Genomic DNA, 16436 nt, shown 5'->3' on the forward strand with positions numbered 1-16436 from the left:
AAAAATAAAAGCATTTACTCTGTCACAAACAATGCATTTTTTATCTTAAATAATTCATATTGATCATTAATTTAATCGTATTCAATGAGTATGTCAAAGAAAACAATATGTTTTGCCCATTTTTTTAAATAATGTTAAAGGTTTCAAAATCTGGGTTTACACCATTAGAGTTATATGAAAAACACGTTTTCAAACGGAAAGCTCAAAAACTACGCCTCGTTTCGAAAACGTTAAATTAACAAAAATGAAGTCTTAAAACGACAGGAGGAATCATTTTTTATTATCTGAGTGGAATATAAATCGAAATATGTTTGTGTCAATAATTTCTGTAGAAATATTCTCTAAGTACAAAATTTCAAGTCAATTTGTATATTATCAAATAATTTGTAGTTAGCAGGTTAACTGACTTTCAGTTTAAATAACTAGACTACAATGGTACATATATGCTTATGGTTCGTACTATGCCGCTAACCGCGCGAATTTTTTCACCGAATAGATTTATCATTCCTTTGCTCCTTTTTTTTCTCAAATCTCTTGTAATGTATGTGTTGTCCCGCTCCACAAACACTTTATGCAAACGCTGTTGATCACCTGTATCTGTCAGACTTGAATTTTATGTCATGCGTTTTCCCTGATCTTCTTTCTTTCTTTTATGTGTGTGCAGAACAGCCTTTCTTTTGCTCGCCCGTTCATCAATCTTCCGAATTTTTTAGCCTTCTCCTCCAATTGCGGAGGAATCTCCATGTTTGTTTTTCGCAAGGAAGGCGCACACCAATTTTTCCCCTATCACTCCTCGGCATCTTTCCGAGTTCCCTTCTTATCTTTCCCTTCGCTCCTCAACCTTCATCCTTTTCTGGTCGTATCTCTCGTAGTCCTGATTGCCCAAATTAATGGAGGAAAGTAATTGTGATCAGCTACTGTCACTTCGAGAAAAATGTTAATGGATTAAAATTATCTAGAAATTCTGGGAACAAGATTCGAATTCGATTTTTAGTAATTTTATTCACTTCTCGCAGATTATAAAACGTGTCATTTGTGTGAAATTCATACTCCTGCGTTTTTGTCGGATTTACTGTTTGTTCTTCCAAATAGTCTTTTATTTATTAATTTCACGCACTTAATTATGGGAAAATGTTATCTTATTTAGAAATAAATATTATTTTAACATTTCAAACTATTTTACGAAATGTATAATGAACCTGTTGAATAAAAATATCAATACCTTTCCATATTAGTAGCAAATTAGTGGATGATTACGGCTACATTAGATTAGAAGCTGCAAATGAGGGTTCCGCAAGTAAGGAGGTCCTGCCTACAGTTCATGTTTTGTTCTCAACAATAGTAACATCACTATTTTCCATGGATACAAATTGCACTAAATTGAGACCAAAACATTTGTACCTACGTTACTAAAACAGTGAATTCTGTAAAATGAAGTATATACTATTCGAAAAATGATATAATCTTTCTGGGATTACGAATATTAGATGGAAAAATTAGTCGGCATATTTATAACAGAGCCAAAAATGCCAACAGCCACAAAGCGTGCTCCAGCTGTAACATAAAACGAGCAGTCTTGCCTTCATGGACAATATATGTATTCGGACGCGTACAACTTGCAACGAAAACCTAATTTGAAAGTCGCATCGAATCTGAAATGACGTAAGTATTGGACAGGTAACTAACTGGAAGATTGAAATGCCTATCGTAGTATAGGAAGCTTATTCACGGGAATTTTTCCCTCATAGCGAACATTAACTTCTCCTTTGTATGCTTGTTAACTGCGGTTTTTTATTCTTTTCTCGGAGTAATTAATGAATATTTTCTATCATTCAGAGACTCAGAGTGCACAGGAGTTTTTTACTGAGGCGTTTTCGCCAGGTATCCCACTGGTTTTTCTAGCTGCAAAGTGTCGAGATGCTATTTACTCCATGTTCCACAGATAGAAAATCTTTCTAACCTTTTTTCCTTGCGCTAATTTGAGCATCAACCTCTCTTGACAGCAGGATATAAATGAAGAATGAACGCATTCCAGAAGTGGTGCCACTAAAGAATGATGAAGATAAAATGGATAGACCGAGTACATAATGAGGAAGTTCTAATAAGAGTGGGAGAAAAGAGAATTCTTTCTAACACCTTAAGGAGGAGACGGGACCACTTACAATTAGTTAGCTACAAGCCCTTTCCAGGGCTTTCCATATTACGCGAAGCGCAACAATGTAGCGCTCTACAGACATCTCCTCTACTCCACCCCTTTCCCCTCCCCCCCCCCCCTTCCACTCTTCCCCTCTTTGGTATATAACCCACAACGACGCTACTTGTACTGCTAGTCCTATGAACATAATACAGTGCATCGAAACTAGTCAGGAAAATAAAGTTCCAAATTGTAGAAACAGCAAAGTTTTTCATTCACAAATCAGTCAAAGCAAGAGGTTGGCTATCCTTAAAAATAATAATGGAGAAGGGTTCTTGGAGAAGTAACCAATCAGCTTAACTTATGGCGGAAGTGCCAGAGAGATGGGTTGTATGGATGACGAGGGAAATTGCAACTCAGCACCACCAACTATAAAACGCCTGAAGGACAACAGGGGAAGCTGTTATCAGATAAAAACGCCTACGCGGTGAATATATTCTTGGGAATTGCGTAAGCGGTGGACACCCGAAAGATTGGGAAATAATCAATAATTAGTGCTTAAATACCATGGAAGCAGTCATTAGCAAACAAATAACTAAGTTGTCTTATGCTCCTTAAGTTTCCCGTTCATACATTTCCTAGACTTCGATAAGTATTTTAGTTTTCCAATTACCTTCTCTATAATCCAGCTGCTTCATTACAGATTTGCACATTTATCAGATAAAATTTTCCGTACAACTTGTTTGCGTCCAAGTATATAAGTATATAATATTACATAGCAGTTGTGGATATTAGTCATTGATTAAAAAACTGCACGACAACTTAAAATTTTTTGAAAGTCAAAGCTGTCCAAAACGTAAACGTTACCAACTGATATTTCAATCGCTTTACTTATGACCATTACCTTTTCTTGCGCCCTTTTCAACAACCCTGTGATTGAGGAAATCCCTCCATTTCGTAAGCATCTTCTTTCGACTCCATAACTCATTAGGAAAGCGGCGGCGATGCCAAACTCCAGTCATTCATCTGTTATAGCCGTTGCGCGCGTCCATGATGCCACCTGGCGGAGAGAGGGAGAAACGATCTTCCCCCGTTCTAGTCGTTAGACTCCATTTATCGGCCCTGTCTCGTATTTCCTCGCGCCAAAGTCGCGAAACTGGGAGGTGTATAATTTTGAAGGGTACATGTGTCCGAAGAGAGGAATGTGCCAGAGATTTATCCAGATAAACGGCGTCCCTCGCTAGTTTAGTGAAAGACCTCGCTCCAGAGCCTGTGTGCGATTTAGTTCAACTATTACTTGTAGAAGAAGAGAGATAAAAACTCAAAATTTAATAAGCAAGCAAGGAATATATTCTGTTAATCGAGAGACGTAAGAACAATCAAAATTCCTCTAAAATCTACCTCATGACTGTTGCTTAGTTTGTGCTGTGATTGTAGGAATATGTCTTGAGTACAGAAAGGAGTTTTTTATGCCTTTCCAGTATTGAGGGGAGCGAGGTAGCCACCTGGATAGAGTGTTGCTTCAAGCCAATCTCTGTCATTCTGTATTTTGTTATCGGCACAATGATATGCACAAATGAATAGAAAATAAATATGAGCTGTCCTTATCGACTCTGAGGGATGTGACTTCCATGGCAGTGCAATTAAAACGGTTAGCGCAGTATTTAACCTATGCTACAACCTTCGATAACAAAAATTATTCATATGAGTTATTTTTTTGAAAATGCGTGTATAACAAAGCCACAATTTATATTGAGACGGAACAGGTAAAAATTGGCATTAGAAATGGATTCAGAATGAGACATTCACTCCAGAAAGCTATGCGGTAAATTGATATTTATAATATGACAGATCAGCATAATTTTCATAGATTGTACCATGCGGCATGCGTTGGTGTGAATCTCTATATAAGTGGAATATTTATTAACGCGTCTCTCCTCGTTTCTCTCGAAACTTTTTCTTATGCCATTATTTTCTCTTTCCCCAAGGAATGCGTTTTTTATGCTCCATTTTTTACATAGCCAGTAACTGACATGCTTAAAAATAACCCACTTACAGGACTGGGTTATTATAGGTTTCTATTGTATGCTTTTATTTGCGAGAAAGACCCAGTTCGTCTAATTATAGCTCCTTCATCTCTCTCCGTTGAGCACGCCTGAAAAAAGTCATTTGGGATTCTTGTCACGTAACGCCGAACCTGAGTTTTTGCCTTGCGTCAACAGTGAAAGTGTCTCCCATGCTGTTTTCTTTGGTGCTATCCTTGGCGGATCCTCTGCTCCTTCCCGTGACCAATAGTCTTAGCACTTCAGGAATAATAACCTCACGTTAAGGATAAACACTCAAAGAAAACATTATGGATTTTAATTGTAAATTTCAAAATAGCATTATTTTAAAAGTAGGTCATCATTTTCCATTTCTTTTCAGTTTTGTCTTAGGAATCGGAGGGCTTATTTTGTCTTTCTGACATTTCCTGGATCAAAATTCGGAATTCGTCACTTCGTAATTTTAAGCAAAACTTATTTTGCCAACACAGCCGATTTCGATACCTTTGCAATAAACATTCGGTAAACACACGCAAAGAAGAAAAAATGGATCAGTATGATACGAATCCGTTTGTGTTTATAGATATTTTGTGTAGTTTTAAACAGCCAAATTATCTCCCATAAAAGATTGTCTACTTCTGTCTGTTTCTGAGTTGTTTTTTGGAGGACTTTAGCACGGGATTACAGCGACTCCAAATAAACGTTTAACTGTGAGTAGATAAGCTATTTAGCTCTCTCTCCTAAAATCTCGAATAATATGATTCCTATTTCGCTCCTTCCCTCTGTGAGTCGTAACGTGTAATGCCCGGTTAGCAGAATTTTACTTCAGAAAGTCAGAAAGTTAACAATTGTTTACATTGCTGTAAATCAACTTGGTGAGTGTTTATTAATTATAAAATGTTACACTGTATTCTTGGTCAATATCAAGGAAGGTAATGATATTTCCTCGAAAGTTTTCCATTATCGAATCATTGGCAATATAAAGGAAGGCGGAAATCTCTATATTGGTGAAGTTCTCCTTTTGTAGTTCTGAATGGTAACACCCCATTGTCTCAGATCTCAGGTTGATTTTTTCACTGCATCTTAGTGGAGAATAGGTTCTCTTTGTAGCTGAAGGATAGTCATTGACTAAGTATCGGAGTACATACTTCATTACACTATTTAAAAATTCCTCACCTGTTTCCACATATAAATAAAAATGTTATCAAAGATTTTATATTAATTGCCTCTCACGTATTCATTCTTCTAAAGAAGTACCATCTTCTCATTCTTGTGAGACAATAATTTTACTGTAACATTTTCTGATTGCAAAATCTTATGTATTATATGCAATTAATTCAATAAGTGCCTATTAAACGATCTCAAATATTCTCGTCCCGCAAAAATAAGAGTAAAGATAAAATGTTTTGAAAAACGCAACTATTTCAAAATTAATCTACCAACCCTCGGAAACTAAGGTTTTAACCATTAAGGTTTTAGCAGTAAGAGACGATGACTAATATGCTAAACAATTGACTGGTCTTGTTATTTCTATATTTTGTTGAATGGTGAGCGTTGATTTTAAATGGCGAAATAAGAAATGTGAGCCAGATATCTTTCTACCAAGAACGATTCATCTTTATTTCCAAAAGAAATCGAAAAGAAATGATTTTTTTTCGCATGGTCACTGTTGCGTTTCGTTATCAAATGGCTCCATCCCTGAGGGGTTCAGCGTTGGGGAACGGGTACGGATAAAATACAGATTGATTGCTACAACCCTCGGACCCTATTTCTTTGGGAGCATGCGTAATGGCGGATGGAGGTAGGGTGGCCAGCTCGTTCTTTCCAGTGAACGTTATTTCCATTATCAATACAATTGACATGTCGTAAAATAAAGCTTGATTCATGCAAGGTATTCCGTCGTAAATTAGTAGTTATTTCTATTTTTATGTCCAGCCCTTTGTTTTGTGATATTTTATCCCTGTATTTTATATCTTTTGTTTGTGGTTGCGGAGCAGCAGTGAAGAATATTTGCAGCCTCTGTCTACTGATAAAAATCTGCTATTTGTGACCACATCACTGGATGTAAAAGCATAAAAAGTTTTTTTTCAAAAAACAATTCAATTGAAATTTCTGTAACCATTATTTATCCGAATTTTTCAATTTCTTTGCCCAGCTATGCCGCATGATATCATTTCTAATTTCCAATTATATCGCGGTTATACATGTATATTCTAATTCTATCATTATGCGGTCGATTAAGTTGTCTCGTCTTCAACCCATGATTTTCAAAAGACTGTTCTCCACTTTTCTAATTAACTCCTCATTGCTTATTCGTTAGATTTCTTTTTTCTTCACCATTCGTCCGTCTGACCATATTTCGCAGTCTTTCAGCAGTAATTTCTGCCCTTCTGTCATAATCAATGTCTCTCTATCATAAATAAGCATGTTTAAAAGCAGTTGCTAATCAATTTCTTCCTTACTTCAACGCTAGTATACCCAGATGTTAAGAGACTCCTCTTTCTGAAGAATGACTTCATCACTTGGGCTATTCTGCTGACTATGTCCCCCTTACTTCGCTCACCACTGGTCTTTAGGTCGCCTTGGTAGCAAAACATTTCTTCCGTTGTAGTTTCCTACTTTCACGTTGGTCCTCGCGTCTTCTCTTCTTTTTCAAACCAATATTATGATATTATGGTATGTATCAGGAATTTTTCAAGTGATGCCCGCGATGCAGTTTGTATACTCGCTGACATGACATTGTGGTACTTCATTCCAATGCTGACTCAGGGCGGAGGTCATTGAGAAATTACAGCCATGCGCTGAGGATAAAAACCTGTTGGCAGTTCTGATCATAGATATGACATTCAATGTTAAAAAGTGTAGATATCGTAGTGGACGACGCGGCTGGGGCGACTGTAGCGCAGTCGGCGGAAGTTTGCCGTAAACTAGCACCCATTCCACTTTTCCATATCCCCAATCCACTTTTATTCTTGCTTTGCGTGTTGCATGCTGTAGGGATATCATTGAAACAAAATCACAAATGTGCTAAGCAAATGCCAATGTATTTTATAAAAGTTAACATAAAAAAGTCACTCAGCTGCCAAGTACAATGATTTGAATTAGTAAATAAATAAACACTAAACACAGGATGGCGAAAGCCTGGCTAGCATCTCTCCATGACTCACTTGTGTACGCTAAGTCCTCGCACCCACACACACAGCGAACTATAATTCCTCAGTGTCATCACAAAGTACGGGATAGGAACACCACAAAGAAAATTCCTTTACCAGTGGCCACTTCACTGCACTGAATATTAGATTATTGATTGTTGAAACACAAATTCGTAAGCAAAATCAAGATCACCATACAAGCGTTAATGGGCTCCTCTTACGTGACCACTTTAGATGATCACTTTTTCAAAAATATAACGTTGTCAACCACTTCACACACCACACGCAGGCTTAAAAACTTGATGTAGAGAGAATTTAACTAAAATAGAATCAACAACTATATACAAACAACGCCTAAAAACGTACATCGCGAGGGCACAACCAGTCCACAGTTAGAAGATGTTTTCATAACGATCAAAACTTTCGAAATGAGAAGACGAAATTTCATTGGCCGATCCATGATTGGTCAATGGGTGAGAGAGAGGAAGCACACATATTTCATATTTCCTATTTATTATTAAAGATACCAACTGAGTGGCATTATAAAAGTTGTGAAATAATTTTTTACGCAATAACGTTTATTAATCAAAACTATCTTACGAAACTATAGCGTTAGTTCAGGCTCACACTCACCAAGCCGCTGGTGTCGCACGCTGTCAGCAGTTCGTCCGGCCTGTGCCTCCACTGTGGTTCTGATGCGTATGTTAGGTGACGATTTGAGATCCGGAGTACCACCTGAGAATAATCTTGCGAATCCCCTTTGCGTATCTTAAATTGCTCCAGCAGATTTTAGGTCGATTTAGGTTGACCAGTTTAATTGAGGTAAATTCAACTTTAATAATGAGAGGGACAACGGAGTAATTTTCCACTCTATTGTCTTTGCAACTCTGCCGTTTTAGAATTTTTGTGCGTCATTCTCAAAATTTGAAAAATCAATTCAACGGTTTGAGGCATTACTTGATGGAACTCCTTCATGACTATAAGGGAAGAATGAAACTTTGCAAAGTCCACTATAATTTATTAACTCGCGTGAACTGCCTATTAATTTGGCAATTGCCCATATCGAATCAGACTACTCTTGAGTATGATGTGAGACAGTTCGAAATCGGTAGATTTTCAATTTGCATGTAGTGGAAAAATATATACATGTGTGGTTTGGAAGTAAAGGGGTATAAGTGATTTCTTCTTTCTATTCACAGTTCGGGACAGAAATTAGGCATAGGAAACAAACGAGATGAATTATATATTTGATATAGTGCATTTGGTCTTTCACTCGATGTCAGCTCAGAACTGAGACTCACTCGTATCCCTTAGGAACCAATTTTTGTGTATTTCTGCTAACAATTAACTTTAACTAATTCTGTTGAGAAAAAAATCACTTGTCTTCTAACCCACTCATATGTTGTCTCTCTTATTATCATTGTTGATGTCGTTTCATGTATAGCATAAAGTTCGCTAATTTTGGCTCTATAACGGGAGACTTTCTTTCTTTTTCTTCTCCAAATCCTCTTTTTCGCCCCCATTTAACTTTATTGCTCTCGATATTAACGACACCATCTTTCGACTGGATGATTCTCCGCCGCGGCGCACATAAACCTCTTACGCTCTCAATCCTCCCGCTCCGCTCCGCTGCTTCGTCCTCCTCGCAATTTCTCTCGCTGCGCTAAGGCCATTACTCGTCCACTCCCTATCTCCTGGGAACGAGTCCAAAACATTTTATCCGCGGTCAGCTAATATTACCACTCCCATCTGATATTATCTTATACGTATTTTCCCTCGCCGTTTTTTTTTCAATGCATTTTTTTTCATCTCTCGCATTCCATCGTCGTACACGAAAGTGATACATAGTATTTCAAGCTGCAGAGGCATCACTTCGAAGTGCGTTTTTACTCTCGTAAGTTTTATGTTCACATTTTGAATGTGTTTATTATTTATAGTGCACCCCAAGTTCCTACTGCCTCGCGGATAAAATTGTGTCCCTCGCAAAATAATGACAGTTGGTAGACGAGTAGAACCTCATTTTTTATCTCGTTGAAAACGTCCGTTTCTAGTGATATTACTACGTGGTGGGAAACACGATTTTTTACACACAAAGTCTTTTGCGTGGAGTCTTGTCGGGATCTCCAACGGTTAAGATCGATTTATATTACCAACGCTTCTACAGACGTCATCAGGGTGAATGGACAACTTTGAGTGAATACATTGAGTTGTAATTACAAATAGTCGCAACAATCATGTTACTCTCTATCGGCCGGAAAGATATTGGAGTGTTGCTGAAAGTAATAATCGTAAGTGGAATATCTTCGGCCGTGGAAAGAACTTTCAACGCTAGTCTGTCTGAAGAAAATTAAATGTCGAAACCTGTAGCCATGACCGTTCTGCCGCATTTGTTAACAGTCTCAACAAGATCATAAATATTAGCTAGAGATACTTCGAAGATACGATCCATATACAAATTAGTAAACTATGAGACCGACTAGTAAAGGTGAAAGACCCCGTAGGCCTAGTGACCCCTGGTGTCTACCAGATTTACTGCGGCCAATTGGCCAAATCTAAGTGGGGGATACCGGTGAAATGATAGCCACCAGGATATAGGAACATCGGAGACATTCTAGTCTTGGACAGCCCGAAAAACCCGTTGTGACTGAATATAGCATCAATAGGGACTACGAGATAAAATGGGAGAGGGGCAAATATAGCTAACGTTCCAACAATTTCTGGAACGAGCTAGGAAACCATTGAGATCCAGCTTAATAAAAGAATTCCGATGTTTAAGAATTTTTCACCATTCTACTAGTCCTATCCACCCACATGCGATTGTAATTGAAAACGTCATCGTTCATGGGTCCACCCTGAGGACTCTATGCGTGATGAAGATAATAAATACTTATTTCTAGTTAACACGGAATTAACCTAAAATGGTTTAATTTTCAAAATAATTTCTATCGAGACACGGGTTATAGAATTATCAATGCCATTTCAAAGAACATGAAAATAATGATAGAACTCCTCTTTTAATCAGAATTCCCTAGATCTTTCCGGCTGATCAGGAGTAGCGTGATTGTTGTGACTGTTTATAGTTACATCATGGTACATAGTTACATGTTATATAGTTAAAAAAAGCATTCAAAAAATCATTCCGCCAAACAAACTCAAACTCATACTAAAGACAATGGTCCATTATAATGCTGCCTGGTGATATGCATTGATTTAAACCAGTGGAAACACCGGAAGCACTTTGACACGTGTATGTCGCCATAGAATTTCACCAAATTTTAAATGAAATCTTGTTAGATAATTGTTCATCAAGCATTTCCTGTTCGGTGCACTTTTATTGCTAGTCCCCCCGTGGAAGAACTGCTAAAAAGGAGATTATGTCGGTATGGTGGCTAGAGTGTTGGCTTCCCACCATGTGGGCTCCGGTTCAAATCCCGGCGTTGGCAGAGAATTGTCAGTGACTGCCCGATCCCGGCCTCGGTTATTATGCAGAGGACACACTCCGTCCGTCGGATGGGACGTTACGCCGAGGTCCCTTGGCGCCTTTCGTCAAAGAGCATGCCAATGCCGACGCCTGGTTTTTTCCACCTTTTCCCTACATGGTGCAAATGACCTCAGCTATCGGTCTCCAAATACCGTATCATACTAATTGCTAAAATTACGGTCCCTCAAACTTAATGAACTGGATTTTAGTGACAATGCATCTCAATTACGAGTAAAAGTCAGCAATTCATTGCTATTTTTTATGCCCGTAAACATAGGTTACTTGGATAAGTTGAGTCATACTATCGATGGGATTATCATTAGGTTATCATGGAAATATTATCTTCTATGAAAAATGTAAATGAAAATTTGAACTCTTGCTACCTTATTCTATATTTGAATAGTGCTCTGTTTCTTTTATTCTTTGACCACCTGCATGATATAATCTCCATTTTCCAAGTGGCATTCAGGTCGACATTATGGATTCAATACCCAAAATTGTTTACTTTTAATCGAACAACTGCAAGTTCAATTCAAAAATCAATTTTCTTATTGAGACTCTATCAAAGGATTAACCGTTATTCTGTGATAAGTCGCCATTAATGGCGTGGCTATTTCATTAAACCATTTATGGTGAAGTTGAAGAGCATAATAATTCTTTTTAATTTGTTGAATATTGGATAAATTGGATAAGAAGTGTTAACCTGAGTATAAGAACCTTTTATAGGGGTTTAAGGGCACGCGACTCAAAACACCCATGCTTAACTAGCCTTTTGTAAAAACACTTTAGAAATTCCTTTTATTCCTTTGAATGATGCCTTTTTCCCGACAATAAACCGTGAGTAGCCAACTATAAGATGCTTACTTCGTAAACGGAAATCGAAATTCCAATGTAGTTTATATAACTGGAGAAGTACTTATGAACCTTAATTTGCAATTTTCAATTGCACCTATATATTTTCCCTTGAATACATTGCTTCCCACACAGACTGCTATAATCTTTGCTGTCCATTTCCATGAATCTCTCAGCACATGGATCATCAATACGTTTGATTCCGCGTAAATCATTCACTCCCTCTTCTCTGTGTGGAATCCGAAATAGAAAACGCTTTCATCATGTTTTTTTTGGCATTGTGTAACGGTTTTCTGAAGGCGGTAGAGTAAACATTTCAAAACAATAGTTTCAAAAGCCACGTTCGCTGATATATAGACTGGACACCATCCAACTTCTCTTTTAACTCACCTCGCCATATCTATCAACTCCATTCATCCTGGTTCCGCGATGCTCCATTATAGCTTGGGTGGTTTATGATGATTTTCAAAAATGAAAAACTTACAAAAAATATCGATTTCTCGCATTTTTTGAGTCATTGTTAAATCAAAAATGTACGGTCTACTTTTTAAAAGCGCGCGCCGCTATTCTAGACAGTCATGCAACGTCATGAAGATCTACTTGGAAAAATATTTTATAGTCAATGAATCAATTTAGTTTGCACTTAACGTAATCTCCCATTGGTTTGATAGTTCTCGTATTTGAATCGGTGGCCATCACGGTTCATCTGAAGTAATTGTATTTTAGTATTTACATAAGGAGTAAAGTATTGATTGTTGGAAAAATCCCTCTGCGTCCCTTCAGGGTGCATAGCATAATACCCGGATGAAGAGGTATATTTTTTTCGTTTTGCTGTATCCATCTTTTTCAGCTCAAAGAATTCATCCGAAATCCCTCCTTCCGTGTCCGCGTGTTTGTCCGTTTGCGTGTATCTTGTAAACGGAAGTGGGTGGTGAATGTGATCCCAAAATGTTCGGCTTGGCAGCCCATCCTCCCAGCCTACAAATATTTACTTGGTAAAAAATGTGGAACCTTGAAATTATGGCATCTTCAGCACAGAACCCAGTGCCCTGCATAAACACGTCGGTTAAATGTTTGATGTGGACTCAAAGGCCTTGCGGAACCACAGCGATTAGCTTTTTGGTGATGTGTTCCTTTGATGTGGTGAAATTTCTATGATATGTTGGTAAGTTTAACTGTTAGGCAAATAAAACTACTATCGCCATTATGTTTCATCTAAGTTCCGTTTTACCGTGCCAAAAATGACTTTCAGTTATGAAATTGTTTACTGTTAGCCTCGTCGCATCTTTTTTTAACTCGCACAGGACAGCGTGATCTCTACGACGGGTAGATTTCTATCAATTTAATATTTTAATGTTTTATCCACATAATCATGCAGCTATTCTTAAGGTTATTTTATTATTTTTTTCCTTATGTTGACCTCGTTTAATTCATGTTAAAATAGTTCTTGGAGTGTAGGTCAATGTTTAAATTGACTTACACTCCAAGAACTATTTTAACATGGTTATTTTATTATCAAAACAACCTTTGCAAAATAATCTCATTAATGTTTCCATTATATTCGCTATCTCTTCCTACAGATCGGTTATTCAGCTAAATAGGAGATACCTACTCGATTTTTTTTTATTCCGTTCCGTTCTCAAAGTTCTGCAGGCAAAATAATTCATGTTTTTTTTCAAGATATTTTTCAAATTCGTACTTATTCTCTTACTATTTTCTGCTCTTATTTCAGAAAATTCAATTTATACACTAAATATCGCTACGAAATTCTTTACAGACTTGAAAAGATTTTTACTTAGGTGGGGTGCTCGTTTGTCTCGTGGATAGAGCCATTGTTTGTTGATCGAGAGGTCACGGGTTCAAATCCCGAAATAAGTATACGGACACCCCCCCCCCCCCGAAGCCGAGGTGGTACATAAAGAGCGACTGACCCACCTACCCTGAAAATGTGGATAGACGATAGTGTCTGCGAGGTTTACCTTCACCTATCCTAACCAATCCCTTTGGGTTGAAATATGGAATGTATTGAAATTACCGTATCATTAGAATTTCCAGATGGAGGATTAAAGCCTTGTAGTTGCGTTTGCTGACGACCCCATGTTTCTCGCGGTTTTCCTCCCATTTCCTCCTCTTAGTCCCAATGCATACATCCGGAACAATCTCGCGAACATTCCCCTTGCCTATATGCCTACCGTTCGTTTTCCAGGCCCTTTCAAATGAATTAACGCTCACTGATAGAAGAACACATTAACTTTTGTAACTTCCCACACTTTGATGAAACTTACATCCACCTTGGTTTCGACGGATAAGCCTAATTCTCAAGGCCTCATATCCGTTGCAGCCTAGGTTTGATTGAAGTGTGCGATGTTACAAAAGTTTTTGAGTCCTCCAAACACCATGATTGAAAATTTCCTCCAAATTTATGCTGAACCAATTGCATAATTTTTGCATACCGCAATTAAGGGCCAATATTTTCTGTTAATACGTGATTTCTTCATTTCTCTCGTCGAAATTTTAGCAATATTCACTTTGTAAATCCTGAATAAAACGTCAGTTTTAAGTCTATTTTTCCTCATCTTCATCTGTAAGTTTCTCAAAAATTTTAAATTTTCTTCAAGGATTTGCAGAATAACGACTAAAATATATTTATTATGGTAAGTCAATTTTGAAGCTATTCATCATAATTATAAGTGAGTGAACGACCTGTATTTAATTACGAAGAGACAGATATCAGTCAGTCCGTATCATACCATGAATCATATCATATTTTCTCCTTTTTCTTGACCTTATTTTAATATATAAAATGATGTTTCCTGGAGTTTAGGTCAATAAATTAAAAGTTAGCAGCCAACGTTTCGTTTTATTTTAAAAACATCTTCAGGGCTATGTTAGAAAAAAAAAATTATGAAACAATATAAAATGCAGAGAATTAGGCAATATACAATATATATACATAAAAAAGGAGCAATCGTGCCTTTTTTTATATAAACAATATAATTAATAGAAATATATATAAACATATATATATGAACAGAATGGATTATACAAAAAATTTTGACATACCTCTAAACTTTGAATACATTTATTGATATTTGGTTTCTACGGTATTGAAACAACCTAGGTTACCATTAATTTTGATGTAACCGTTAACTGTATCCTCAGCTCCAAAAATTATTTGATATATTTTCTAGAGATTAAAGGGCAAAGGTCAAGGTGGAAAAAATTTGAAATACATCAAAATTAATGGTAACCTAGGTTGTTTCAATACCGTAGAAACCAAATATCAATAAATGTATTCAAAGTTTAGAGGTATGTCAAAATTTTTTGTATAATCCATTCTGTTCATATATATATGTTTATATATATTTCTATTAATTATATTGTTTATATAAAAAAAGGCACGATTGCTCCTTTTTTATGTATATATATTGTATATTGCCTAATTCTCTGCATTTTATATTGTTTCATAATTTTTTTTTCTAACATAGCCCTGAAGATGTTTTTAAAATAAAACGAAACGTTGGCTGCTAACTTTTAATTTATTGACCTAAACTCCAGGAAACATCATTTTATATGAATCATATCAAAATTGGCATCCGTGACACAAGGTGCATAAAACTTCATTGAAGTTCTAGGAATAAATGTTTTCACTATTCTCTCTGTTTGTTGTTTTTTGTATCACATTCGAACAAACCTTGTTCTAAGTAAGTATATGAGACCCAGTAGTCCTAATTAAAACTTGGTAAAGTATATGCAAGAGAGTGTGGCGTATTATTTTTTGTTTCGTGTAAATGTCAAATATTCACCGTTAACCGTTAACTGTATCCTCAGCTCCAAAAATTATTTGATATATTTTCTAGAGATTAAAGGGCAAAGGTCAAGGTGGAAAAAATTTGAGGAGAATAAACGTATCCATAGGAATTTTGTCGGCTGTTTGACGCTGTGAAACTGCGACATTTGAAACCAGAACGATATATTTTTTCTCTTCAAACATTTTGTTTCGTCTTTTATCCTTCTGGTCATATTTCGTTCTTATCTCTGCGTCGTTCATCAATGTCGTCCCAGGGTTTTATCACCAAGGAGATAAACCGCGAAAGGGTAACATCTGGCTGCGTAATCCTCTTTTAAAGTCGGTCGCGAAATGTAGAAACGCCGCTGCTGTCCTCATGATGCAATGCAGACCCGTTTACCACTCCTCCCTTACCTACTGACGAATCTATTCGTTTATCCATCGTCCGTAGATAAACACATATTTTGTGTATTTTCCTGACTACCTTGGTTATCGAATCGGTGTATTATTCTCAACTCTCCTTCATTCCTCTGAAAAAACATGCTTTTAATAAAATCTGCAAATTCAAGCGTCATGAAGTGGAATTTTTCTACATTGAAAAAAAATACTTGCAATTTTCCACGATAATAAAATGTAATACGACCTAGATTTCGATGTTGCTACATCATCTTCAAGGTGATAATGATATAGTAGCATTGAAACCAAGGTCATAACACATTTTATCATCGTGAAAAATTGGAAGAATTTATTTCAACATGTTTTTAAGCTCAAAAAATAGCCAAGTCGCTCTTTTTATGGCTATGTGGGTATTTGGATCGATATATATTAGGCCATTTATGCCATTAGGAATTGAGGAAAGTTTGGTATTCGGCATTAGTCTGCTCTCGGCTATTAGGGATTTTGATAAACGTCCCATCTCGCGGACGTTGAGCTGAACTTGAGCAGTTCGAATAAGATCATCAATGCATGGATCGGGCAGTCTTTC

Source organism: Ischnura elegans, chromosome 5 (genome assembly GCF_921293095.1).
Source record: "Ischnura elegans chromosome 5, ioIscEleg1.1, whole genome shotgun sequence".
Lineage (NCBI taxonomy): Eukaryota > Metazoa > Arthropoda > Insecta > Odonata > Coenagrionidae > Ischnura > Ischnura elegans.